The 27,623-nt window shown below is 37.1% G+C and overlaps 1 protein-coding gene across 2 annotated transcripts in view; it reads right to left on the minus strand.

Moving 5' to 3' along the window:
* Positions 1 to 27,623, minus strand: part of LOC147736598 (uncharacterized) — a 77,207-nt gene that overhangs the window by 16,336 nt on the left and 33,248 nt on the right. Inside the window, exon 1 of one of the 2 annotated variants that reach the window (XM_086953343.1) lies at positions 875 to 8,021. The exons of the other annotated variant lie outside the window; for it this stretch is intronic. The gene's annotated coding sequence lies outside the window, so the exon portion shown is untranslated. Of the gene's footprint in view, positions 1 to 874; positions 8,022 to 27,623 lie in introns of those variants that run through there. 2 annotated transcript variants of the gene reach the window in all.

The raw sequence follows: 27,623 nt of genomic DNA on the forward strand, positions 1-27,623 counted from the left end.
CGATCCCTCTTCCTATTTCTTATTATATTCATGGCCCAAAATTAAACATGTAACGATTGTTTTTGTTTACTGGTAATCCACACAAATAAGTACTTATCACTTCACCACATCTCAAGCCGCATCAATTCTTCCAATGAAATAGGTTTAACCCAATGCCAGCAACTCTCGGCACAGCTGTACTCCAAATAAATGTGTATGTCTCAACAAGACGTAAGAGCTCTTGGATCCAATTCATAATTCAACTTGAGGAATTTTCACGGCAGTTTGAGACCCATCACAGTGTACAGGAAAAGAAAATGCTACCTTGACGTTTCCTGTTGGAAATAGAAAAAGCATACCCAACACAAAAAAATGCAATACAATATTTAACTAGCAACTATCCTCTTTCCAGACTGTTTCTTTATAACTGAATTGCAAGAGATTAGGAAACAAGCAACTCTAACCTGCCACCAAAAATACTCTCTGCTCCTTATTAGACAAGCTACAAAGTTTATGATAAACACTGATCCATTATTTCATGTATTTCCATTCAACGCTTTCAAAAACGCATAATTAAACCTCATTAGCGTATTCACAAACAAAACATTTAGGAACAAGACACTACATCCAAATCAACCTTTCGTTCATTACATTGTTTTCAATTCACACATTTAATAGTAATGAAGAATTTTCTGAACATTCCAATAACAGTACCTCATCTTATGGCGCACGAGATTTCACATCTCAGACATGCAAGCATTAGCTGTGCTTTGCAGTAGGAAAACAGCCAAATCTTCTCTCTATAGCAAAGAGTTGTGCACAATGCCTACTCGCATCCACTCATGGTAGAAAGTCATTCAATTTATCACTAGAAGGTGAACAACGCATTACGTACCTACTTTTATTCATGCAAGTGTCGCTTTCTTTGGATAATTCCAAATTCTGATCCTGATCAAAAATTTGCATTCCCAGATTAGTCATTTACCATCTACAGTCCTGCTGCTGCTGCTTCGAACAAACTGGTACAATTCCTAGTATCTGAATGATATCGGCACTTGTGTTCTCACTGTTGTTCTGGATTACATTCGCATCTTGAATGATACTTGGCTTTTACTGGTCACAAAACTTTGCTTCAAAATATGTGATATTAGCCTCTCCATGTGCATCTTGTTTGTGGTTTTGTGGTACGAGTGCTCTCTGAAAAATGACAGAAAGAATGTTGTCGCGAAACCCCAGCCTATTCAACAATATGCGTTTAAAAGAGTAGGATCCCATTTAATCATGATGGCTATTATAAGCAACAGCATTTGTTGAGAGCATCAAGAAGCTTGGTACCTGAATAAGTTAAACCCAAGATGCCCTAAAAAGGCATAGGATCCCATAGAATTCCTGTAATGCCGAGGTAAATTTTCATTGTCAGCTAGGCCAGTAACTGGTATAAGAGAAGGGCCTTACTCAAATCATGTTGTCCATCACAACGCAAATTGATGTGTTTTTTACGTTTGCTCTTTCCTACAGAGAAAAAATAAACAGACACCTGCAAAAAAAAAGAACAAAAAAAAGACACGCGCTGCACTTGGCTGGAATTAAATAAGAGAACACGCATATTTCTCCCAAGGCAAATTGATAAACTATCAGCAAATACACCTATTGCGATGACAAATGTAATGGATATTTTAATTTGAAACAAAAAAACACTTCCTTTTCAGGCACCAAAAAATTATGCTCTAAAATGCAGACACGATTAACAATGAATTTTTAACACATCTATTTCTTTTGGATAAATGCACTGCCAAATTGATTCCTGAAACTTGAATTACATGATTTTAGAAAATCTAATAAAGTATTATGATTAGCAGCTTCACAAACATACATTCAGGGAAAAGTCATTCTTACAGGCATGGCAATCTTTTCATCACATTGGCGGCAATCACAACATTCAGCAATGATGGATTTTGATTACCTGCCATTAACATTACCTCATTTCCTAGGGCGCAGTACAAATCATGTTTAAGCGATGTAAATATTCTGTGGGGCCAAGTAGCAAAACAGAAATACACTCCTGTATGCATCCATTCCTGGTTGTCATTCTCATCCACTTTTTACATTAATCATTCCATGGTGAAGCGAACTCAAATCTAACTTGCCGTCCACTTTTAATCGTCCAAATATACTCTTCTTAGGATCATTCCAAATTCTGCGAGCGATCAAGCATTCACATCTCTTTAGAGGTGGTCATGTGACATTCAAGATCTACAATTGTGCCACAGCTTTCGGTAACTCGTACGACAGCTAGTATTTCAACGATAGCCCCTCTTGTTTGCGTTTTAAATACGGTTTGTATCTCGAATATCAATTGGCTTTACGCATCAAAACACCAGATATTAGCTCCTTTGTGTGCATCCTCTTGGTCAATTTTGAGATAGAAGTGCTCTCTGAAAAATGTGACAAAGTTGTTGCAATACCCCAACCCAATCCATACTACATAATAAAAGAGTAAAGTCTTATTTTAAGCATGAATGCTGCTGGAAGCAAAAATATTTGTAGAGCATTCCAAAAGCAGCCAAAAAAAAAAATCTTAATATGTTTGGTACTTTCAAATTAAACCCATGTCCCCCTCTAAAAAAGTAATAGGCGATTATAGCACTTAAGTTATTTATCACATACTTGCCATCTTTTACCTCCATTAGATAAATTAGTATTACAGGCTATAGCAATTAACATCCATCTTCTAAAGGATCTGCCTCATTCAACTTATTGTTCACCTTAACACACATGGGTGCTAGCCTTTCCTTTGCTATTTCCTGATTTGATTTTGGGTTTTGTAGAGCGCTCAGCTACCCTTAGGCATCCCGGCGCTGATGAACACATCCTGGAAGGTGGGAAGTCAAGTGAGGGAGCGCTCAAGGGAAGAGTAGAGTCTTCAGTCCTTTCCTAAATCTGAGATGGTTAGAGAGAGAAAAAAGGAACCCTAACGAAAAGATAAAGATGAACAAAAACACCCAACTGAAAAAAGACAAATAAAAGGACACGGCGCATATGGTTGCAATTAGATCAGAGAAGCTGCTTATTTTCTAAAAGGTAACCATTCAAATCATCAAAAACATGCATAAATTTGCCAGTTACAACTGCAGCGAGAAAAAACATTATGCCTTTAGCTACAAGGGAAATAAATAAAATATGTACCTTTTCTAGGAACACAGAATACGCTACGCTTCCAAAGGCCTAGCTCTCAAACAGGTGTACACACCTTATTATCCGGAGGCTGTGAACAAACAAAGCAAAAAACATCACCCTGCCTCTCCCTAGCTTAAACCTATCCCCAATGATACTGCACCATCACAAGCAAGCGATCCCTCTTCCTATTTCTTATTATATTCATGGCCCAAAATTAAACACGTAACGATTGTTTTTGTTTACTGGTAATCCACACAAATAAGTACTTATCACTTCACCACATCTCAAGCCGCATCAATTCTTCCAATGAAATAGGTTTAACCCAATGCCAGCAACTCTCGGCACAGCTGTACTCCAAATAAATGTGTATGTCTCAACAAGACGCAAGAGCTCTTGGATCCAATTCATAATTCAACTTGAGGAATTTTCACGGCAGTTTGAGACCCATCACAGTGTACAGGAAAAGAAAATGTTACCTTGACGTTTCCTGTTGGAAATAGAAAAAGCATACCCAACACAAAAAAATGCAATACAATATTTAACTAGCAACTATCCTCTTTCCAGACTGTTTCTTTATAACTGAATTGCAAGAGATTAGGAAACAAGCAACTCTAACCTGCCACCAAAAATACTCTCTGCTCCTTATTAGACAAGCTACAAAGTTTATGATAAACACTGATCCATTATTTCATGTATTTCCATTCAACGCTTTCAAAAACGCATAATTAAACCTTATTAGCGTATTCACAAACAAAACATTTAGGAACAAGACACTACATCCAAATCAACCTTTCGTTCATTACATTGTTTTCAATTCACACATTTAATAGTAATGAAGAATTTTCTGAACATTCCAATAACAGTAACTCATCTTATGGCGCACGAGATTTCACATCTCAGACATGCAAGCATTAGCTGTGCTTTGCAGTAGGAAAACAGCCAAATCTTCTCTCTATAGCAAAGAGTTGTGCACAATGCCTACTCGCATCCACTCATGGTAGAAAGTCATTCAATTTATCACTAGAAGGTGAACAACGCATTACGTACCTACTTTTATTCAAGCAAGTGTCGCTTTCTTTGGATAATTCCAAATTCTGATCCTGATCAAAAATTTGCATTCCCAGATTAGTCATTTACCATCTACAGTCCTGCTGCTGCTGCTTCGAACAAACTGGTACAATTCCTAGTATCTGAATGATATCGGCACTTGTGTTCTCACTGTTGTTCTGGATTACATTCGCATCTTGAATGATACTTGGCTTTTACTGGTCACAAAACTTTGCTTCAAAATATGTGATATTAGCCTCTCCATGTGCATCTTGTTTGTGGTTTTGTGGTATGAGTGCTCTCTGAAAAATGACAGAAAGAATGTTGTCGCGAAACCCCAGCCTATTCAACAATATGCGTTTAAAAGAGTAGGATCCATTTAATCATGATGGCTATTATAAGCAACAGCATTTGTTGAGAGCATCAAGAAGCTTGGTACCTGAATAAGTTAAACCCAAGATGCCCTAAAAAGGCATAGGATCCCATAGAATTCATGTAATGGCGAGGTAAATTTTCATTGTCAGCTAGTCCAGTAACTGGTATAGGAGAAGGGCCTCACTCAAATCATGTTGTCCATCACAACGCAAATTGATGTGTTTTTTACGTTTGCTCTTTCCTACAGAGAAAAAATAAACAGACACCTGCAAAAAAAAGAAGAAAAAAAAAAAGACACACACTGCACTTGGCTGGAATTCAATAGGAGAACACGCACATTTCTCCCAAGGCAAATTGATAAACTATCAGCAAATACACCTATTGTGACGAGAAATGTAATGGGATATTTTAATTTGAAACAAAAAAACACCTCCTTTTCAGGCACCAAAAAAGTTATGCTCTAAAATGCAGACACGATTAACAATGAATTTTTAACACATCTATTTCTTTTGGATAAATGCACTGCCAAATTGATTCCTGAAACTTGAATTACATGATTTTAGAAAATCTAATAAAAAAGTATTATGATTAGCAGCTTCACAAACATACATTCAGGGAAAAGTCATTCTTACAGGCATAGCAATCTTTTCATCACATTGGCGGCAATCACAACATTCAGCAATGATGGCTTTTGATTACCTGCCATTAACATTACCTCATTTCCTAGGGCGCAGTACAAATCATGTTTAAGCGATGTAAATATTCTGTGGGGCCAAGTAGCAAAACAGAAATACACTCCTGTATGCATCCATTCCTGGTTGTCATTCTCATCCACTTTTTACATTAATCATTCCATGGCGATGCGAACTCAAATCTAACTTGCCGTCCACTTTTAATCGTCCAAATATACTCTTCTTAGGATCATTCCAAATTCTGCGAGCGATCAAGCATTCACATCTCTTTAGAGGTGGTCATGTGACATTCAAGATCTACAATTGTGCCACAGCTTTCGGTAACTCGTACGACAGCTAGTATTTCAACGATAGCCCCTCTTGTTTGCGTTTTAAATACTGTTTGTATCTCGAATATCAATTGGCTTTACGCATCAAAACACCAGATATTAGCTCCTTCGTGTGCATCCTCTTGGTCAATTTTGAGGTAGAAGTGCTCTCTGAAAAATGTGACAAACAAAGTTGTTGCAATACCCCAACCCAATCCATACTACATAATAAAAGAGTAAAGTCTTATTTTAAGCATGAATGCTGCTGGAAGCAAAAATATTTGTAGAGCATTCCAAAAGCAGCCAAAAAAAAAAAAATCTTAATATGTTTGGTACTTTCAAATTAAACCCATGTCCCCCTCTAAAAAAGTAATAGGCGATTATAGCACTTTAGTTATTTATCACATACTTGCCATCTTTTACCTCCATTAGATAAATTAGTATTACAGGCTATAGCAATTAACATCCATCTTCTAAAGGATCTGCCTCATTCAACTTATTGTTCACCTTAACACACATGGGTGCTAGCCTTTCCTTTGCTATTTCCTATTAGAAGAAGAGAGAGAAAAAAGGAACCCTAACGAAAAGATAAAGATGAACAAAAACACCCAACTGAAAAAAGACAAATAAAAGGACACAGCGCATATGGTTGCAATTAGATCAGAGAAGCTGCTTATTTTCTAAAAGGTAACCATTCAAATCATCAAAAACATGCATAAATTTGCCAGTTACAACTGTAGCGAGAAAAAAACATTATGCCTTTAGCTACAAGGGAAATAAATAAAATATGTACCTTTTCTAGGAACACAGAATACGCTACGCTTCCAAAGGCCTAGCTCTCAAACAGGTGTACACACCTTATTATCCGGAGGCTGTGAACAAACAAAGCAAAAAACATCACCCTGCATCTCCCTAGCTTAAACCTATCCCCAATGATACTGCACCATCACAAGCAAGCGATCCCTCTTCCTATTTCTTATTATATTCATGGCCCAAAATTAAACACGTAACGATTGTTTTTGTTTACTGGTAATCCACACAAATAAGTACTTATCACTTCACCACATCTCAAGCCGCATCAATTCTTCCAATGAAATAGGTTTAACCCAATGCCAGCAACTCTCGGCACAGCTGTACTCCAAATAAATGTGTATGTCTCAACAAGACGCAAGAGCTCTTGGATCCAATTCATAATTCAACTTGAGGAATTTTCACGGCAGTTTGAGACCCATCACAGTGTACAGGAAAAGAAAATGCTACCTTGACGTTTCCTGTTGGAAATAGAAAAAGCATACCCAACACAAAAAAATGCAATACAATATTTAACTAGCAACTATCCTCTTTCCAGACTGTTTCTTTATAACTGAATTGCAAGAGATTAGGAAACAAGCAACTCTAACCTGCCACCAAAAATACTCTCTGCTCCTTATTAGACAAGCTACAAAGTTTATGATAAACACTGATCCATTATTTCATGTATTTCCATTCAACGCTTTCAAAAACGCATAATTAAACCTCATTAGCGTATTCACAAACAAAACATTTAGGAACAAGACACTACATCCAAATCAACCTTTCGTTCATTACATTGTTTTCAATTCACACATTTAATAGTAATGAAGAATTTTCTGAACATTCCAATAACAGTAACTCATCTTATGGCGCACGAGATTTCACATCTCAGACATGCAAGCATTAGCTGTGCTTTGCAGTAGGAAAACAGCCAAATCTTCTCTCTATAGCAAAGAGTTGTGCACAATGCCTACTCGCATCCACTCATGGTAGAAAGTCATTCAATTTATCACTAGAAGGTGAACAACGCATTACGTACCTACTTTTATTCATGCAAGTGTCGCTTTCTTTGGATAATTCCAAATTCTGATCCTGATCAAAAATTTGCATTCCCAGATTAGTCATTTACCATCTACAGTCCTGCTGCTGCTGCTTCGAACAAACTGGTACAATTCCTAGTATCTGAATGATATCGGCACTTGTGTTCTCACTGTTGTTCTGGATTACATTCGCATCTTGAATGATACTTGGCTTTTACTGGTCACAAAACTTTGCTTCAAAATATGTGATATTAGCCTCTCCATGTGCATCTTGTTTGTGGTTTTGTGGTATGAGTGCTCTCTGAAAAATGACAGAAAGAATGTTGTCGCGAAACCCCAGCCTATTCAACAATATGCGTTTAAAAGAGTAGGATCCCATTTAATCATGATGGCTATTATAAGCAACAGCATTTGTAGAGAGCATCAAGAAGCTTGGTACCTGAATAAGTTAAACCCAAGATGCCCTAAAAAGGCATAGGATCCCATAGAATTCCTGTAATGCCGAGGTAAATTTTCATTGTCAGCTAGGCCAGTAACTGGTATAAGAGAAGGGCCTTACTCAAATCATGTTGTCCATCACAACGCAAATTGATGTGTTTTTTATGTTTGCTCTTTCCTACAGAGAAAAAATAAACAGACACCTGCAAAAAAAAGAAGAAAAAAAAAAAAGACACACACTGCACTTGGCTGGAATTCAATAGGAGAACACGCACATTTCTCCCAAGGCAAATTGATAAACTATTAGCAAATACACCTATTGTGACGAGAAATGTAATGGGATATTTTAATTTGAAACAAAAAAACACCTCCTTTTCAGGCACCAAAAAATTATGCTCTAAAATGCAGACACGATTAACAATGAATTTTTAACACATCTATTTCTTTTGGATAAATGCATTGCCAAATTGATTCCTGAAACTTGAATTACATGATTTTAGAAAATCTAATAAAGTATTATGATTAGCAGCTTCACAAACATACATTCAGGGAAAAGTCATTCTTACAGGCATGGCAATCTTTTCATCACATTGGCGGCAATCACAACATTCAGCAATGATGGATTTTGATTACCTGCCATTAACATTACCTCATTTCCTAGGGCGCAGTACAAATCATGTTTAAGCGATGTAAATATTCTGTGGGGCCAAGTAGCAAAACAGAAATACACTCCTGTATGCATCCATTCCTGGTTGTCATTCTCATCCACTTTTTACATTAATCATTCCATGGCGATGCGAACTCAAATCTAACTTGCCGTCCACTTTTAATCGTCCAAATATACTCTTCTTAGGATCATTCCAAATTCTGCGAGCGATCAAGCATTCACATCTCTTTAGAGGTGGTCATGTGACATTCAAGATCTACAATTGTGCCACAGCTTTCGGTAACTCGTACGACAGCTAGTATTTCAACGATAGCCCCTCTTGTTTGCGTTTTAAATACTGTTTGTATCTCGAATATCAATTGGCTTTACGCATCAAAACACCAGATATTAGCTCCTTTGTGTGCATCCTCTTGGTCAATTTTGAGATAGAAGTGCTCTCTGAAAAATGTGACAAAGTTGTTGCAATACCCCAACCCAATCCATACTACATAATAAAAGAGTAAAGTCTTATTTTAAGCATGAATGCTGCTGGAAGCAAAAATATTTGTAGAGCATTCCAAAAGCAGCCAAAAAAAAAAAATCTTAATATGTTTGGTACTTTCAAATTAAACCCATGTCCCCCTCTAAAAAAGTAATAGGCGATTATAGCACTTAAGTTATTTATCACATACTTGCCATCTTTTACCTCCATTAGATAAATTAGTATTACAGGCTATAGCAATTAACATCCATCTTCTAAAGGATCTGCCTCATTCAACTTATTGTTCACCTTAACACACATGGGTGCTAGCCTTTCCTTTGCTATTTCCTGATTTGATTTGATTTTGGGTTTTGTAGAGCGCTCAGCTACCCTTAGGCATCCCGGCGCTGATGAACACATCCTGGAAGGTGGGAAGTCAAGTGAGGGAGCGCTCAAGGGAAGAGTAGAGTCTTCAGTCCTTTCCTAAATCTGAGATGGTTAGAGAGAGAAAAAAGGAACCCTAACGAAAAGATAAAGATGAACAAAAACACCCAACTGAAAAAAGACAAATAAAAGGACACGGCGCATATGGTTGCAATTAGATCAGAGAAGCTGCTTATTTTCTAAAAGGTAACCATTCAAATCATCAAAAACATGCATAAATTTGCCAGTTACAACTGTAGCGAGAAAAAAACATTATGCCTTTAGCTACAAGGGAAATAAATAAAATATGTACCTTTTCTAGGAACACAGAATACGCTACGCTTCCAAAGGCCTAGCTCTCAAACAGGTGTACACACCTTATTATCCGGAGGCTGTGAACAAACAAAGCAAAAAACATCACCCTGCATCTCCCTAGCTTAAACCTATCCCCAATGATACTGCACCATCACAAGCAAGCGATCCCTCTTCCTATTTCTTATTATATTCATGGCCCAAAATTAAACACGTAACGATTGTTTTTGTTTACTGGTAATCCACACAAATAAGTACTTATCACTTCACCACATCTCAAGCCGCATCAATTCTTCCAATGAAATAGGTTTAACCCAATGCCAGCAACTCTCGGCACAGCTGTACTCCAAATAAATGTGTATGTCTCAACAAGACGCAAGAGCTCTTGGATCCAATTCATAATTCAACTTGAGGAATTTTCACGGCAGTTTGAGACCCATCACAGTGTACAGGAAAAGAAAATGCTACCTTGACGTTTCCTGTTGGAAATAGAAAAAGCATACCCAACACAAAAAAATGCAATACAATATTTAACTAGCAACTATCCTCTTTCCAGACTGTTTCTTTATAACTGAATTGCAAGAGATTAGGAAACAAGCAACTCTAACCTGCCACCAAAAATACTCTCTGCTCCTTATTAGACAAGCTACAAAGTTTATGATAAACACTGATCCATTATTTCATGTATTTCCATTCAACGCTTTCAAAAACGCATAATTAAACCTCATTAGCGTATTCACAAACAAAACATTTAGGAACAAGACACTACATCCAAATCAACCTTTCGTTCATTACATTGTTTTCAATTCACACATTTAATAGTAATGAAGAATTTTCTGAACATTCCAATAACAGTAACTCATCTTATGGCGCACGAGATTTCACATCTCAGACATGCAAGCATTAGCTGTGCTTTGCAGTAGGAAAACAGCCAAATCTTCTCTCTATAGCAAAGAGTTGTGCACAATGCCTACTCGCATCCACTCATGGTAGAAAGTCATTCAATTTATCACTAGAAGGTGAACAACGCATTACGTACCTACTTTTATTCATGCAAGTGTCGCTTTCTTTGGATAATTCCAAATTCTGATCCTGATCAAAAATTTGCATTCCCAGATTAGTCATTTACCATCTACAGTCCTGCTGCTGCTGCTTCGAACAAACTGGTACAATTCCTAGTATCTGAATGATATCGGCACTTGTGTTCTCACTGTTGTTCTGGATTACATTCGCATCTTGAATGATACTTGGCTTTTACTGGTCACAAAACTTTGCTTCAAAATATGTGATATTAGCCTCTCCATGTGCATCTTGTTTGTGGTTTTGTGGTATGAGTGCTCTCTGAAAAATGACAGAAAGAATGTTGTCGCGAAACCCCAGCCTATTCAACAATATGCGTTTAAAAGAGTAGGATCCCATTTAATCATGATGGCTATTATAAGCAACAGCATTTGTTGAGAGCATCAAGAAGCTTGGTACCTGAATAAGTTAAACCCAAGATGCCCTAAAAAGGCATAGGATCCCATAGAATTCCTGCAATGCCGAGGTAAATTTTCATTGTCAGCTAGGCCAGTAACTGGTATAAGAGAAGGGCCTTACTCAAATCATGTTGTCCATCACAACGCAAATTGATGTGTTTTTTACGTTTGCTCTTTCCTACAGAGAAAAAATAAACAGACACCTGCAAAAAAAAGAAGAAAAAAAAAAAGACACACACTGCACTTGGCTGGAATTCAATAGGAGAACACGCACATTTCTCCCAAGGCAAATTGATAAACTATCAGCAAATACACCTATTGTGACGAGAAATGTAATGGGATATTTTAATTTGAAACAAAAAAACACCTCCTTTTCAGGCACCAAAAAAGTTATGCTCTAAAATGCAGACACGATTAACAATGAATTTTTAACACATCTATTTCTTTTGGATAAATGCACTGCCAAATTGATTCCTGAAACTTGAATTACATGATTTTAGAAAATCTAATAAAAAAGTATTATGATTAGCAGCTTCACAAACATACATTCAGGGAAAAGTCATTCTTACAGGCATAGCAATCTTTTCATCACATTGGCGGCAATCACAACATTCAGCAATGATGGATTTTGATTACCTGCCATTAACATTACCTCATTTCCTAGGGCGCAGTACAAATCATGTTTAAGCGATGTAAATATTCTGTGGGGCCAAGTAGCAAAACAGAAATACACTCCTGTATGCATCCATTCCTGGTTGTCATTCTCATCCACTTTTTACATTAATCATTCCATGGCGATGCGAACTCAAATCTAACTTGCCGTCCACTTTTAATCGTCCAAATATACTCTTCTTAGGATCATTCCAAATTCTGCGAGCGATCAAGCATTCACATCTCTTTAGAGGTGGTCATGTGACATTCAAGATCTACAATTGTGCCACAGCTTTCGGTAACTCGTACGACAGCTAGTATTTCAACGATAGCCCCTCTTGTTTGCGTTTTAAATACTGTTTGTATCTCGAATATCAATTGGCTTTACGCATCAAAACACCAGATATTAGCTCCTTCGTGTGCATCCTCTTGGTCAATTTTGAGGTAGAAGTGCTCTCTGAAAAATGTGACAAACAAAGTTGTTGCAATACCCCAACCCAATCCATACTACATAATAAAAGAGTAAAGTCTTATTTTAAGCATGAATGCTGCTGGAAGCAAAAATATTTGTAGAGCATTCCAAAAGCAGCCAAAAAAAAAAATCTTAATATGTTTGGTACTTTCAAATTAAACCCATGTCCCCCTCTAAAAAAGTAATAGGCGATTATAGCACTTAAGTTATTTATCACATACTTGCCATCTTTTACCTCCATTAGATAAATTAGTATTACAGGCTATAGCAATTAACATCCATCTTCTAAAGGATCTGCCTCATTCAACTTATTGTTCACCTTAACACACATGGGTGCTAGCCTTTCCTTTGCTATTTCCTATTAGAAGAAGAGAGAGAAAAAAGGAACCCTAACGAAAAGATAAAGATGAACAAAAACACCCAACTGAAAAAAGACAAATAAAAGGACACGGCGCATATGGTTGCAATTAGATCAGAGAAGCTGCTCATTTTCTAAAAGGTAACCATTCAAATCATCAAAAACATGCATAAATTTGCCAGTTACAACTGTAGCGAGAAAAAAACATTATGCCTTTAGCTACAAGGGAAATAAATAAAATATGTACCTTTTCTAGGAACACAGAATACGCTACGCTTCCAAAGGCCTAGCTCTCAAACAGGTGTACACACCTTATTATCCGGAGGCTGTGAACAAACAAAGCAAAAAACATCACCCTGCATCTCCCTAGCTTAAACCTATCCCCAATGATACTGCACCATCACAAGCAAGCGATCCCTCTTCCTATTTCTTATTATATTCATGGCCCAAAATTAAACACGTAACGATTGTTTTTGTTTACTGGTAATCCACACAAATAAGTACTTATCACTTCACCACATCTCAAGCCGCATCAATTCTTCCAATGAAATAGGTTTAACCCAATGCCAGCAACTCTCGGCACAGCTGTACTCCAAATAAATGTGTATGTCTCAACAAGACGCAAGAGCTCTTGGATCCAATTCATAATTCAACTTGAGGAATTTTCACGGCAGTTTGAGACCCATCACAGTGTACAGGAAAAGAAAATGCTACCTTGACGTTTCCTGTTGGAAATAGAAAAAGCATACCCAACACAAAAAAATGCAATACAATATTTAACTAGCAACTATCCTCTTTCCAGACTGTTTCTTTATAACTGAATTGCAAGAGATTAGGAAACAAGCAACTCTAACCTGCCACCAAAAATACTCTCTGCTCCTTATTAGACAAGCTACAAAGTTTATGATAAACACTGATCCATTATTTCATGTATTTCCATTCAACGCTTTCAAAAACGCATAATTAAACCTCATTAGCGTATTCACAAACAAAACATTTAGGAACAAGACACTACATCCAAATCAACCTTTCGTTCATTACATTGTTTTCAATTCACACATTTAATAGTAATGAAGAATTTTCTGAACATTCCAATAACAGTAACTCATCTTATGGCGCACGAGATTTCACATCTCAGACATGCAAGCATTAGCTGTGCTTTGCAGTAGGAAAACAGCCAAATCTTCTCTCTATAGCAAAGAGTTGTGCACAATGCCTACTCGCATCCACTCATGGTAGAAAGTCATTCAATTTATCACTAGAAGGTGAACAACGCATTACGTACCTACTTTTATTCATGCAAGTGTCGCTTTCTTTGGATAATTCCAAATTCTGATCCTGATCAAAAATTTGCATTCCCAGATTAGTCATTTACCATCTACAGTCCTGCTGCTGCTGCTTCGAACAAACTGGTACAATTCCTAGTATCTGAATGATATCGGCACTTGTGTTCTCACTGTTGTTCTGGATTACATTCGCATCTTGAATGATACTTGGCTTTTACTGGTCACAAAACTTTGCTTCAAAATATGTGATATTAGCCTCTCCATGTGCATCTTGTTTGTGGTTTTGTGGTATGAGTGCTCTCTGAAAAATGACAGAAAGAATGTTGTCGCGAAACCCCAGCCTATTCAACAATATGCGTTTAAAAGAGTAGGATCCCATTTAATCATGATGGCTATTATAAGCAACAGCATTTGTAGAGAGCATCAAGAAGCTTGGTACCTGAATAAGTTAAACCCAAGATGCCCTAAAAAGGCATAGGATCCCATAGAATTCCTGTAATGCCGAGGTAAATTTTCATTGTCAGCTAGGCCAGTAACTGGTATAAGAGAAGGGCCTTACTCAAATCATGTTGTCCATCACAACGCAAATTGATGTGTTTTTTACGTTTGCTCTTTCCTACAGAGAAAAAATAAACAGACACCTGCAAAAAAAAGAAGAAAAAAAAAAAAGACACACACTGCACTTGGCTGGAATTCAATAGGAGAACACGCACATTTCTCCCAAGGCAAATTGATAAACTATTAGCAAATACACCTATTGTGACGAGAAATGTAATGGGATATTTTAATTTGAAACAAAAAAACACCTCCTTTTCAGGCACCAAAAAATTATGCTCTAAAATGCAGACACGATTAACAATGAATTTTTAACACATCTATTTCTTTTGGATAAATGCATTGCCAAATTGATTCCTGAAACTTGAATTACATGATTTTAGAAAATCTAATAAAAAAGTATTATGATTAGCAGCTTCACAAACATACATTCAGGGAAAAGTCATTCTTACAGGCATGGCAATCTTTTCATCACATTGGCGGCAATCACAACATTCAGCAATGATGGATTTTGATTACCTGCCATTAACATTACCTCATTTCCTAGGGCGCAGTACAAATCATGTTTAAGCGATGTAAATATTCTGTGGGGCCAAGTAGCAAAACAGAAATACACTCCTGTATGCATCCATTCCTGGTTGTCATTCTCATCCACTTTTTACATTAATCATTCCATGGTGAAGCGAACTCAAATCTAACTTGCCGTCCACTTTTAATCGTCCAAATATACTCTTCTTAGGATCATTCCAAATTCTGCGAGCGATCAAGCATTCACATCTCTTTAGAGGTGGTCATGTGACATTCAAGATCTACAATTGTGCCACAGCTTTCGGTAACTCGTACGACAGCTAGTATTTCAACGATAGCCCCTCTTGTTTGCGTTTTAAATACTGTTTGTATCTCGAATATCAATTGGCTTTACGCATCAAAACACCAGATATTAGCTCCTTTGTGTGCATCCTCTTGGTCAATTTTGAGATAGAAGTGCTCTCTGAAAAATGTGACAAAGTTGTTGCAATACCCCAACCCAATCCATACTACATAATAAAAGAGTAAAGTCTTATTTTAAGCATGAATGCTGCTGGAAGCAAAAATATTTGTAGAGCATTCCAAAAGCAGCCAAAAAAAAAAAATCTTAATATGTTTGGTACTTTCAAATTAAACCCATGTCCCCCTCTAAAAAAGTAATAGGCGATTATAGCACTTTAGTTATTTATCACATACTTGCCATCTTTTACCTCCATTAGATAAATTAGTATTACAGGCTATAGCAATTAACATCCATCTTCTAAAGGATCTGCCTCATTCAACTTATTGTTCACCTTAACACACATGGGTGCTAGCCTTTCCTTTGCTATTTCCTGATTTGATTTTGGGTTTTGTAGAGCGCTCAGCTACCCTTAGGCATCCCGGCGCTGATGAACACATCCTGGAAGGTGGGAAGTCAAGTGAGGGAGCGCTCAAGGGAAGAGTAGTCTTCAGTCCTTTCCTAAATCTGAGATGGTTAGAGAGAGAAAAAAGGAACCCTAACGAAAAGATAAAGATGAACAAAAACACCCAACTGAAAAAAGACAAATAAAAGGACACGGCGCATATGGTTGCAATTAGATCAGAGAAGCTGCTTATTTTCTAAAAGGTAACCATTCAAATCATCAAAAACATGCATAAATTTGCCAGTTACAACTGTAGCGAGAAAAAAACATTATGCCTTTAGCTACAAGGGAAATAAATAAAATATGTACCTTTTCTAGGAACACAGAATACGCTACGCTTCCAAAGGCCTAGCTCTCAAACAGGTGTACACACCTTATTATCCGGAGGCTGTGAACAAACAAAGCAAAAAACATCACCCTGCATCTCCCTAGCTTAAACCTATCCCCAATGATACTGCACCATCACAAGCAAGCGATCCCTCTTCCTATTTCTTATTATATTCATGGCCCAAAATTAAACACGTAACGATTGTTTTTGTTTACTGGTAATCCACACAAATAAGTACTTATCACTTCACCACATCTCAAGCCGCATCAATTCTTCCAATGAAATAGGTTTAACCCAATGCCAGCAACTCTCGGCACAGCTGTACTCCAAATAAATGTGTATGTCTCAACAAGACGCAAGAGCTCTTGGATCCAATTCATAATTCAACTTGAGGAATTTTCACGGCAGTTTGAGACCCATCACAGTGTACAGGAAAAGAAAATGCTACCTTGACGTTTCCTGTTGGAAATAGAAAAAGCATACCCAACACAAAAAAATGCAATACAATATTTAACTAGCAACTATCCTCTTTCCAGACTGTTTCTTTATAACTGAATTGCAAGAGATTAGGAAACAAGCAACTCTAACCTGCCACCAAAAATACTCTCTGCTCCTTATTAGACAAGCTACAAAGTTTATGATAAACACTGATCCATTATTTCATGTATTTCCATTCAACGCTTTCAAAAACGCATAATTAAACCTCATTAGCGTATTCACAAACAAAACATTTAGGAACAAGACACTACATCCAAATCAACCTTTCGTTCATTACATTGTTTTCAATTCACACATTTAATAGTAATGAAGAATTTTCTGAACATTCCAATAACAGTAACTCATCTTATGGCGCACGAGATTTCACATCTCAGACATGCAAGCATTAGCTGTGCTTTGCAGTAGGAAAACAGCCAAATCTTCTCTCTATAGCAAAGAGTTGTGCACAATGCCTACTCGCATCCACTCATGGTAGAAAGTCATTCAATTTATCACTAGAAGGTGAACAACGCATTACGTACCTACTTTTATTCATGCAAGTGTCGCTTTCTTTGGATAATTCCAAATTCTGATCCTGATCAAAAATTTGCATTCCCAGATTAGTCATTTACCATCTACAGTCCTGCTGCTGCTGCTTCGAACAAACTGGTACAATTCCTAGTATCTGAATGATATCGGCACTTCTGTTCTCACTGTTGTTCTGGATTACATTCGCATCTTGAATGATACTTGGCTTTTACTGGTCACAAAACTTTGCTTCAAAATATGTGATATTAGCCTCTCCATGTGCATCTTGTTTGTGGTTTTGTGGTATGAGTGCTCTCTGAAAAATGACAGAAAGAATGTTGTCGCGAAACCCCAGCCTATTCAACAATATGCGTTTAAAAGAGTAGGATCCCATTTAATCATGATGGCTATTATAAGCAACAGCATTTGTTGAGAGCATCAAGAAGCTTGGTACCTGAATAAGTTAAACCCAAGATGCCCTAAAAAGGCATAGGATCCCATAGAATTCCTGCAATGCCGAGGTAAATTTTCATTGTCAGCTAGGCCAGTAACTGGTATAAGAGAAGGGCCTTACTCAAATCATGTTGTCCATCACAACGCAAATTGATGTGTTTTTTACGTTTGCTCTTTCCTACAGAGAAAAAATAAACAGACACCTGCAAAAAAAAGAAGAAAAAAAAAAAAGACACACACTGCACTTGGCTGGAATTCAATAGGAGAACACGCACATTTCTCCCAAGGCAAATTGATAAACTATCAGCAAATACACCTATTGTGACGAGAAATGTAATGGGATATTTTAATTTGAAACAAAAAAACACCTCCTTTTCAGGCACCAAAAAAGTTATGCTCTAAAATGCAGACACGATTAACAATGAATTTTTAACACATCTATTTCTTTTGGATAAATGCACTGCCAAATTGATTCCTGAAACTTGAATTACATGATTTTAGAAAATCTAATAAAAAAGTATTATGATTAGCAGCTTCACAAACATACATTCAGGGAAAAGTCATTCTTACAGGCATAGCAATCTTTTCATCACATTGGCGGCAATCACAACATTCAGCAATGATGGATTTTGATTACCTGCCATTAACATTACCTCATTTCCTAGGGCGCAGTACAAATCATGTTTAAGCGATGTAAATATTCTGTGGGGCCAAGTAGCAAAACAGAAATACACTCCTGTATGCATCCATTCCTGGTTGTCATTCTCATCCACTTTTTACATTAATCATTCCATGGCGATGCGAACTCAAATCTAACTTGCCGTCCACTTTTACTCGTCCAAATATACTCTTCTTAGGATCATTCCAAATTCTGCGAGCGATCAAGCATTCACATCTCTTTAGAGGTGGTCATGTGACATTCAAGATCTACAATTGTGCCACAGCTTTCGGTAACTCGTACGACAGCTAGTATTTCAACGATAGCCCCTCTTGTTTGCGTTTTAAATACTGTTTGTATCTCGAATATCAATTGGCTTTACGCATCAAAACACCAGATATTAGCTCCTTCGTGTGCATCCTCTTGGTCAATTTTGAGGTCGAAGTGCTCTCTGAAAAATGTGACAAACAAAGTTGTTGCAATACCCCAACCCAATCCATACTACATAATAAAAGAGTAAAGTCTTATTTTAAGCATGAATGCTGCTGGAAGCAAAAATATTTGTAGAGCATTCCAAAAGCAGCCAAAAAAAAAAATCTTAATATGTTTGGTACTTTCAAATTAAACCCATGTCCCCCTCTAAAAAAGTAATAGGCGATTATAGCACTTAAGTTATTTATCACATACTTGCCATCTTTTACCTCCATTAGATAAATTAGTATTACAGGCTATAGCAATTAACATCCATCTTCTAAAGGATCTGCCTCATTCAACTTATTGTTCACCTTAACACACATGGGTGCTAGCCTTTCCTTTGCTATTTCCTATTAGAAGAAGAGAGAGAAAAAAGGAACCCTAACGAAAAGATAAAGATGAACAAAAACACCCAACTGAAAAAAGACAAATAAAAGGACACGGCGCATATGGTTGCAATTAGATCAGAGAAGCTGCTTATTTTCTAAAAGGTAACCATTCAAATCATCAAAAACATGCATAAATTTGCCAGTTACAACTGTAGCGAGAAAAAAACATTATGCCTTTAGCTACAAGGGAAATAAATAAAATATGTACCTTTTCTAGGAACACAGAATACGCTACGCTTCCAAAGGCCTAGCTCTCAAACAGGTGTACACACCTTATTATCCGGAGGCTGTGAACAAACAAAGCAAAAAACATCACCCTGCATCTCCCTAGCTTAAACCTATCCCCAATGATACTGCACCATCACAAGCAAGCGATCCCTCTTCCTATTTCTTATTATATTCATGGCCCAAAATTAAACACGTAACGATTGTTTTTGTTTACTGGTAATCCACACAAATAAGTACTTATCACTTCACCACATCTCAAGCCGCATCAATTCTTCCAATGAAATAGGTTTAACCCAATGCCAGCAACTCTCGGCACAGCTGTACTCCAAATAAATGTGTATGTCTCAACAAGACGCAAGAGCTCTTGGATCCAATTCATAATTCAACTTGAGGAATTTTCACGGCAGTTTGAGACCCATCACAGTGTACAGGAAAAGAAAATGCTACCTTGACGTTTCCTGTTGGAAATAGAAAAAGCATACCCAACACAAAAAAATGCAATACAATATTTAACTAGCAACTATCCTCTTTCCAGACTGTTTCTTTATAACTGAATTGCAAGAGATTAGGAAACAAGCAACTCTAACCTGCCACCAAAAATACTCTCTGCTCCTTATTAGACAAGCTACAAAGTTTATGATAAACACTGATCCATTATTTCATGTATTTCCATTCAACGCTTTCAAAAACGCATAATTAAACCTCATTAGCGTATTCACAAACAAAACATTTAGGAACAAGACACTACATCCAAATCAACCTTTCGTTCATTACATTGTTTTCAATTCACACATTTAATAGTAATGAAGAATTTTCTGAACATTCCAATAACAGTAACTCATCTTATGGCGCACGAGATTTCACATCTCAGACATGCAAGCATTAGCTGTGCTTTGCAGTAGGAAAACAGCCAAATCTTCTCTCTATAGCAAAGAGTTGTGCACAATGCCTACTCGCATCCACTCATGGTAGAAAGTCATTCAATTTATCACTAGAAGGTGAACAACGCATTACGTACCTACTTTTATTCATGCAAGTGTCGCTTTCTTTGGATAATTCCAAATTCTGATCCTGATCAAAAATTTGCATTCCCAGATTAGTCATTTACCATCTACAGTCCTGCTGCTGCTGCTTCGAACAAACTGGTACAATTCCTAGTATCTGAATGATATCGGCACTTGTGTTCTCACTGTTGTTCTGGATTACATTCGCATCTTGAATGATACTTGGCTTTTACTGGTCACAAAACTTTGCTTCAAAATATGTGATATTAGCCTCTCCATGTGCATCTTGTTTGTGGTTTTGTGGTATGAGTGCTCTCTGAAAAATGACAGAAAGAATGTTGTCGCGAAACCCCAGCCTATTCAACAATATGCGTTTAAAAGAGTAGGATCCCATTTAATCATGATGGCTATTATAAGCAACAGCATTTGTAGAGAGCATCAAGAAGCTTGGTACCTGAATAAGTTAAACCCAAGATGCCCTAAAAAGGCATAGGATCCCATAGAATTCCTGTAATGCCGAGGTAAATTTTCATTGTCAGCTAGGCCAGTAACTGGTATAAGAGAAGGGCCTTACTCAAATCATGTTGTCCATCACAACGCAAATTGATGTGTTTTTTACGTTTGCTCTTTCCTACAGAGAAAAAATAAACAGACACCTGCAAAAAAAAGAAGAAAAAAAAAAAAAGACACACACTGCACTTGGCTGGAATTCAATAGGAGAACACGCACATTTCTCCCAAGGCAAATTGATAAACTATTAGCAAATACACCTATTGTGACGAGAAATGTAATGGGATATTTTAATTTGAAACAAAAAAACACCTCCTTTTCAGGCACCAAAAAATTATGCTCTAAAATGCAGACACGATTAACAATGAATTTTTAACACATCTATTTCTTTTGGATAAATGCATTGCCAAATTGATTCCTGAAACTTGAATTACATGATTTTAGAAAATCTAATAAAAAAGTATTATGATTAGCAGCTTCACAAACATACATTCAGGGAAAAGTCATTCTTACAGGCATGGCAATCTTTTCATCACATTGGCGGCAATCACAACATTCAGCAATGATGGATTTTGATTACCTGCCATTAACATTACCTCATTTCCTAGGGCGCAGTACAAATCATGTTTAAGCGATGTAAATATTCTGTGGGGCCGGGCCAAGTAGCAAAACAGAAATACACTCCTGTATGCATCCATTCCTGGTTGTCATTCTCATCCACTTTTTACATTAATCATTCCATGGTGAAGCGAACTCAAATCTAACTTGCCGTCCACTTTTAAAATATACTCTTCTTAGGATCATTCCAAATTCTGCGAGCGATCAAGCATTCACATCTCTTTAGAGGTGGTCATGTGACATTCAAGATCTACAATTGTGCCACAGCTTTCGGTAACTCGTACGACAGCTAGTATTTCAACGATAGCCCCTCTTGTTTGCGTTTTAAATACTGTTTGTATCTCGAATATCAATTGGCTTTACGCATCAAAACACCAGATATTAGCTCCTTTGTGTGCATCCTCTTGGTCAATTTTGAGATAGAAGTGCTCTCTGAAAAATGTGACAAAGTTGTTGCAATACCCCAACCCAATCCATACTACATAATAAAAGAGTAAAGTCTTATTTTAAGCATGAATGCTGCTGGAAGCAAAAATATTTGTAGAGCATTCCAAAAGCAGCCAAAAAAAAAAAATCTTAATATGTTTGGTACTTTCAAATTAAACCCATGTCCCCCTCTAAAAAAGTAATAGGCGATTATAGCACTTAAGTTATTTATCACATACTTGCCATCTTTTACCTCCATTAGATAAATTAGTATTACAGGCTATAGCAATTAACATCCATCTTCTAAAGGATCTGCCTCATTCAACTTATTGTTCACCTTAACACACATGGGTGCTAGCCTTTCCTTTGCTATTTCCTGATTTGATTTTGGGTTTTGTAGAGCGCTCAGCTACCCTTAGGCATCCCGGCGCTGATGAACACATCCTGGAAGGTGGGAAGTCAAGTGAGGGAGCGCTCAAGGGAAGAGTAGAGTCTTCAGTCCTTTCCTAAATCTGAGATGGTTAGAGAGAGAAAAAAGGAACCCTAACGAAAAGATAAAGATGAACAAAAACACCCAACTGAAAAAAGACAAATAAAAGGACACAGCGCATATGGTTGCAATTAGATCAGAGAAGCTGCTTATTTTCTAAAAGGTAACCATTCAAATCATCAAAAACATGCATAAATTTGCCAGTTACAACTGTAGCGAGAAAAAAACATTATGCCTTTAGCTACAAGGGAAATAAATAAAATATGTACCTTTTCTAGGAACACAGAATACGCTACGCTTCCAAAGGCCTAGCTCTCAAACAGGTGTACACACCTTATTATCCGGAGGCTGTGAACAAACAAAGCAAAAAACATCACCCTGCATCTCCCTAGCTTAAACCTATCCCCAATGATACTGCACCATCACAAGCAAGCGATCCCTCTTCCTATTTCTTATTATATTCATGGCCCAAAATTAAACACGTAACGATTGTTTTTGTTTACTGGTAATCCACACAAATAAGTACTTATCACTTCACCACATCTCAAGCCGCATCAATTCTTCCAATGAAATAGGTTTAACCCAATGCCAGCAACTCTCGGCACAGCTGTACTCCAAATAAATGTGTATGTCTCAACAAGACGCAAGAGCTCTTGGATCCAATTCATAATTCAACTTGAGGAATTTTCACGGCAGTTTGAGACCCATCACAGTGTACAGGAAAAGAAAATGCTACCTTGACGTTTCCTGTTGGAAATAGAAAAAGCATACCCAACACAAAAAAATGCAATACAATATTTAACTAGCAACTATCCTCTTTCCAGACTGTTTCTTTATAACTGAATTGCAAGAGATTAGGAAACAAGCAACTCTAACCTGCCACCAAAAATACTCTCTGCTCCTTATTAGACAAGCTACAAAGTTTATGATAAACACTGATCCATTATTTCATGTATTTCCATTCAACGCTTTCAAAAACGCATAATTAAACCTCATTAGCGTATTCACAAACAAAACATTTAGGAACAAGACACTACATCCAAATCAACCTTTCGTTCATTACATTGTTTTCAATTCACACTTTTAATAGTAATGAAGAATTTTCTGAACATTCCAATAACAGTAACTCATCTTATGGCGCACGAGATTTCACATCTCAGACATGCAAGCATTAGCTGTGCTTTGCAGTAGGAAAACAGCCAAATCTTCTCTCTATAGCAAAGAGTTGTGCACAATGCCTACTCGCATCCACTCATGGTAGAAAGTCATTCAATTTATCACTAGAAGGTGAACAACGCATTACGTACCTACTTTTATTCATGCAAGTGTCGCTTTCTTTGGATAATTCCAAATTCTGATCCTGATCAAAAATTTGCATTCCCAGATTAGTCATTTACCATCTACAGTCCTGCTGCTGCTGCTTCGAACAAACTGGTACAATTCCTAGTATCTGAATGATATCGGCACTTGTGTTCTCACTGTTGTTCTGGATTACATTCGCATCTTGAATGATACTTGGCTTTTACTGGTCACAAAACTTTGCTTCAAAATATGTGATATTAGCCTCTCCATGTGCATCTTGTTTGTGGTTTTGTGGTATGAGTGCTCTCTGAAAAATGACAGAAAGAATGTTGTCGCGAAACCCCAGCCTATTCAACAATATGCGTTTAAAAGAGTAGGATCCCATTTAATCATGATGGCTATTATAAGCAACAGCATTTGTTGAGAGCATCAAGAAGCTTGGTACCTGAATAAGTTAAACCCAAGATGCCCTAAAAAGGCATAGGATCCCATAGAATTCCTGCAATGCCGAGGTAAATTTTCATTGTCAGCTAGGCCAGTAACTGGTATAAGAGAAGGGCCTTACTCAAATCATGGTGTCCATCACAACGCAAATTGATGTGTTTTTTAAGTTTGCTCTTTCCTACAGAGAAAAAATAAACAGACACCTGCAAAAAAAAGAAGAAAAAAAAAAAGACACACACTGCACTTGGCTGGAATTCAATAGGAGAACACGCACATTTCTCCCAAGGCAAATTGATAAACTATCAGCAAATACACCTATTGTGACGAGAAATGTAATGGGATATTTTAATTTGAAACAAAAAAACACCTCCTTTTCAGGCACCAAAAAAGTTATGCTCTAAAATGCAGACACGATTAACAATGAATTTTTAACACATCTATTTCTTTTGGATAAATGCATTGCCAAATTGATTCCTGAAACTTGAATTACATGATTTTAGAAAATCTAATAAAAAAGTATTATGATTAGCAGCTTCACAAACATACATTCAGGGAAAAGTCATTCTTACAGGCATGGCAATCTTTTCATCACATTGGCGGCAATCACAACATTCAGCAATGATGGATTTTGATTACCTGCCATTAACATTACCTCATTTCCTAGGGCGCAGTACAAATCATGTTTAAGCGATGTAAATATTCTGTGGGGCCAAGTAGCAAAACAGAAATACACTCCTGTATGCATCCATTCCTGGTTGTCATTCTCATCCACTTTTTACATTAATCATTCCATGGTGATGCGAACTCAAATCTAACTTGCCGTCCACTTTTAATCGTCCAAATATACTCTTCTTAGGATCATTCCAAATTCTGCGAGCGATCAAGCATTCACATCTCTTTAGAGGTGGTCATGTGACATTCAAGATCTACAATTGTGCCACAGCTTTCGGTAACTCGTACGACAGCTAGTATTTCAACGATAGCCCCTCTTGTTTGCGTTTTAAATACTGTTTGTATCTCGAATATCAATTGGCTTTACGCATCAAAACACCAGATATTAGCTCCTTTGTGTGCATCCTCTTGGTCAATTTTGAGATAGAAGTGCTCTCTGAAAAATGTGACAAAGTTGTTGCAATACCCCAACCCAATCCATACTACATAATAAAAGAGTAAAGTCTTATTTTAAGCATGAATGCTGCTGGAAGCAAAAATATTTGTAGAGCATTCCAAAAGCAGCCAAAAAAAAAAATCTTAATATGTTTGGTACTTTCAAATTAAACCCATGTCCCCCTCTAAAAAAGTAATAGGCGATTATAGCACTTAAGTTATTTATCACATACTTGCCATCTTTTACCTCCATTAGATAAATTAGTATTACAGGCTATAGCAATTAACATCCATCTTCTAAAGGATCTGCCTCATTCAACTTATTGTTCACCTTAACACACATGGGTGCTAGCCTTTCCTTTGCTATTTCCTGATTTGATTTGATTTTGGGTTTTGTAGAGCGCTCAGCTACCCTTAGGCATCCCGGCGCTGATGAACACATCCTGGAAGGTGGGAAGTCAAGTGAGGGAGCGCTCAAGGGAAGAGTAGAGTCTTCAGTCCTTTCCTAAATCTGAGATGGTTAGAGAGAGAAAAAAGGAACCCTAACGAAAAGATAAAGATGAACAAAAACACCCAACTGAAAAAAGACAAATAAAAGGACACGGCGCATATGGTTGCAATTAGATCAGAGAAGCTGCTTATTTTCTAAAAGGTAACCATTCAAATCATCAAAAACATGCATAAATTTGCCAGTTACAACTGTAGCGAGAAAAAAACATTATGCCTTTAGCTACAAGGGAAATAAATAAAATATGTACCTTTTCTAGGAACACAGAATACGCTACGCTTCCAAAGGCCTAGCTCTCAAACAGGTGTACACACCTTATTATCCGGAGGCTGTGAACAAACAAAGCAAAAAACATCACCCTGCATCTCCCTAGCTTAAACCTATCCCCAATGATACTGCACCATCACAAGCAAGCGATCCCTCTTCCTATTTCTTATTATATTCATGGCCCAAAATTAAACACGTAACGATTGTTTTTGTTTACTGGTAATCCACACAAATAAGTACTTATCACTTCACCACATCTCAAGCCGCATCAATTCTTCCAATGAAATAGGTTTAACCCAATGCCAGCAACTCTCGGCACAGCTGTACTCCAAATAAATGTGTATGTCTCAACAAGACGCAAGAGCTCTTGGATCCAATTCATAATTCAACTTGAGGAATTTTCACGGCAGTTTGAGACCCATCACAGTGTACAGGAAAAGAAAATGCTACCTTGACGTTTCCTGTTGGAAATAGAAAAAGCATACCCAACACAAAAAAATGCAATACAATATTTAACTAGCAACTATCCTCTTTCCAGACTGTTTCTTTATAACTGAATTGCAAGAGATTAGGAAACAAGCAACTCTAACCTGCCACCAAAAATACTCTCTGCTCCTTATTAGACAAGCTACAAAGTTTATGATAAACACTGATCCATTATTTCATGTATTTCCATTCAACGCTTTCAAAAACGCATAATTAAACCTCATTAGCGTATTCACAAACAAAACATTTAGGAACAAGACACTACATCCAAATCAACCTTTCGTTCATTACATTGTTTTCAATTCACACATTTAATAGTAATGAAGAATTTTCTGAACATTCCAATAACAGTAACTCATCTTATGGCGCACGAGATTTCACATCTCAGACATGCAAGCATTAGCTGTGCTTTGCAGTAGGAAAACAGCCAAATCTTCTCTCTATAGCAAAGAGTTGTGCACAATGCCTACTCGCATCCACTCATGGTAGAAAGTCATTCAATTTATCACTAGAAGGTGAACAACGCATTACGTACCTACTTTTATTCATGCAAGTGTCGCTTTCTTTGGATAATTCCAAATTCTGATCCTGATCAAAAATTTGCATTCCCAGATTAGTCATTTACCATCTACAGTCCTGCTGCTGCTGCTTCGAACAAACTGGTACAATTCCTAGTATCTGAATGATATCGGCACTTGTGTTCTCACTGTTGTTCTGGATTACATTCGCATCTTGAATGATACTTGGCTTTTACTGGTCACAAAACCTTGCTTCAAAATATGTGATATTAGCCTCTCCATGTGCATCTTGTTTGTGGTTTTGTGGTATGAGTGCTCTCTGAAAAATGACAGAAAGAATGTTGTCGCGAAACCCCAGCCTATTCAACAATATGCGTTTAAAAGAGTAGGATCCCATTTAATCATGATGGCTATTATAAGCAACAGCATTTGTAGAGAGCATCAAGAAGCTTGGTACCTGAATAA

Source organism: Lissotriton vulgaris, chromosome 1_2 (assembly GCF_964263255.1).
Source record: "Lissotriton vulgaris chromosome 1_2, aLisVul1.2, whole genome shotgun sequence".
Classification (NCBI taxonomy): domain Eukaryota; kingdom Metazoa; phylum Chordata; class Amphibia; order Caudata; family Salamandridae; genus Lissotriton; species Lissotriton vulgaris.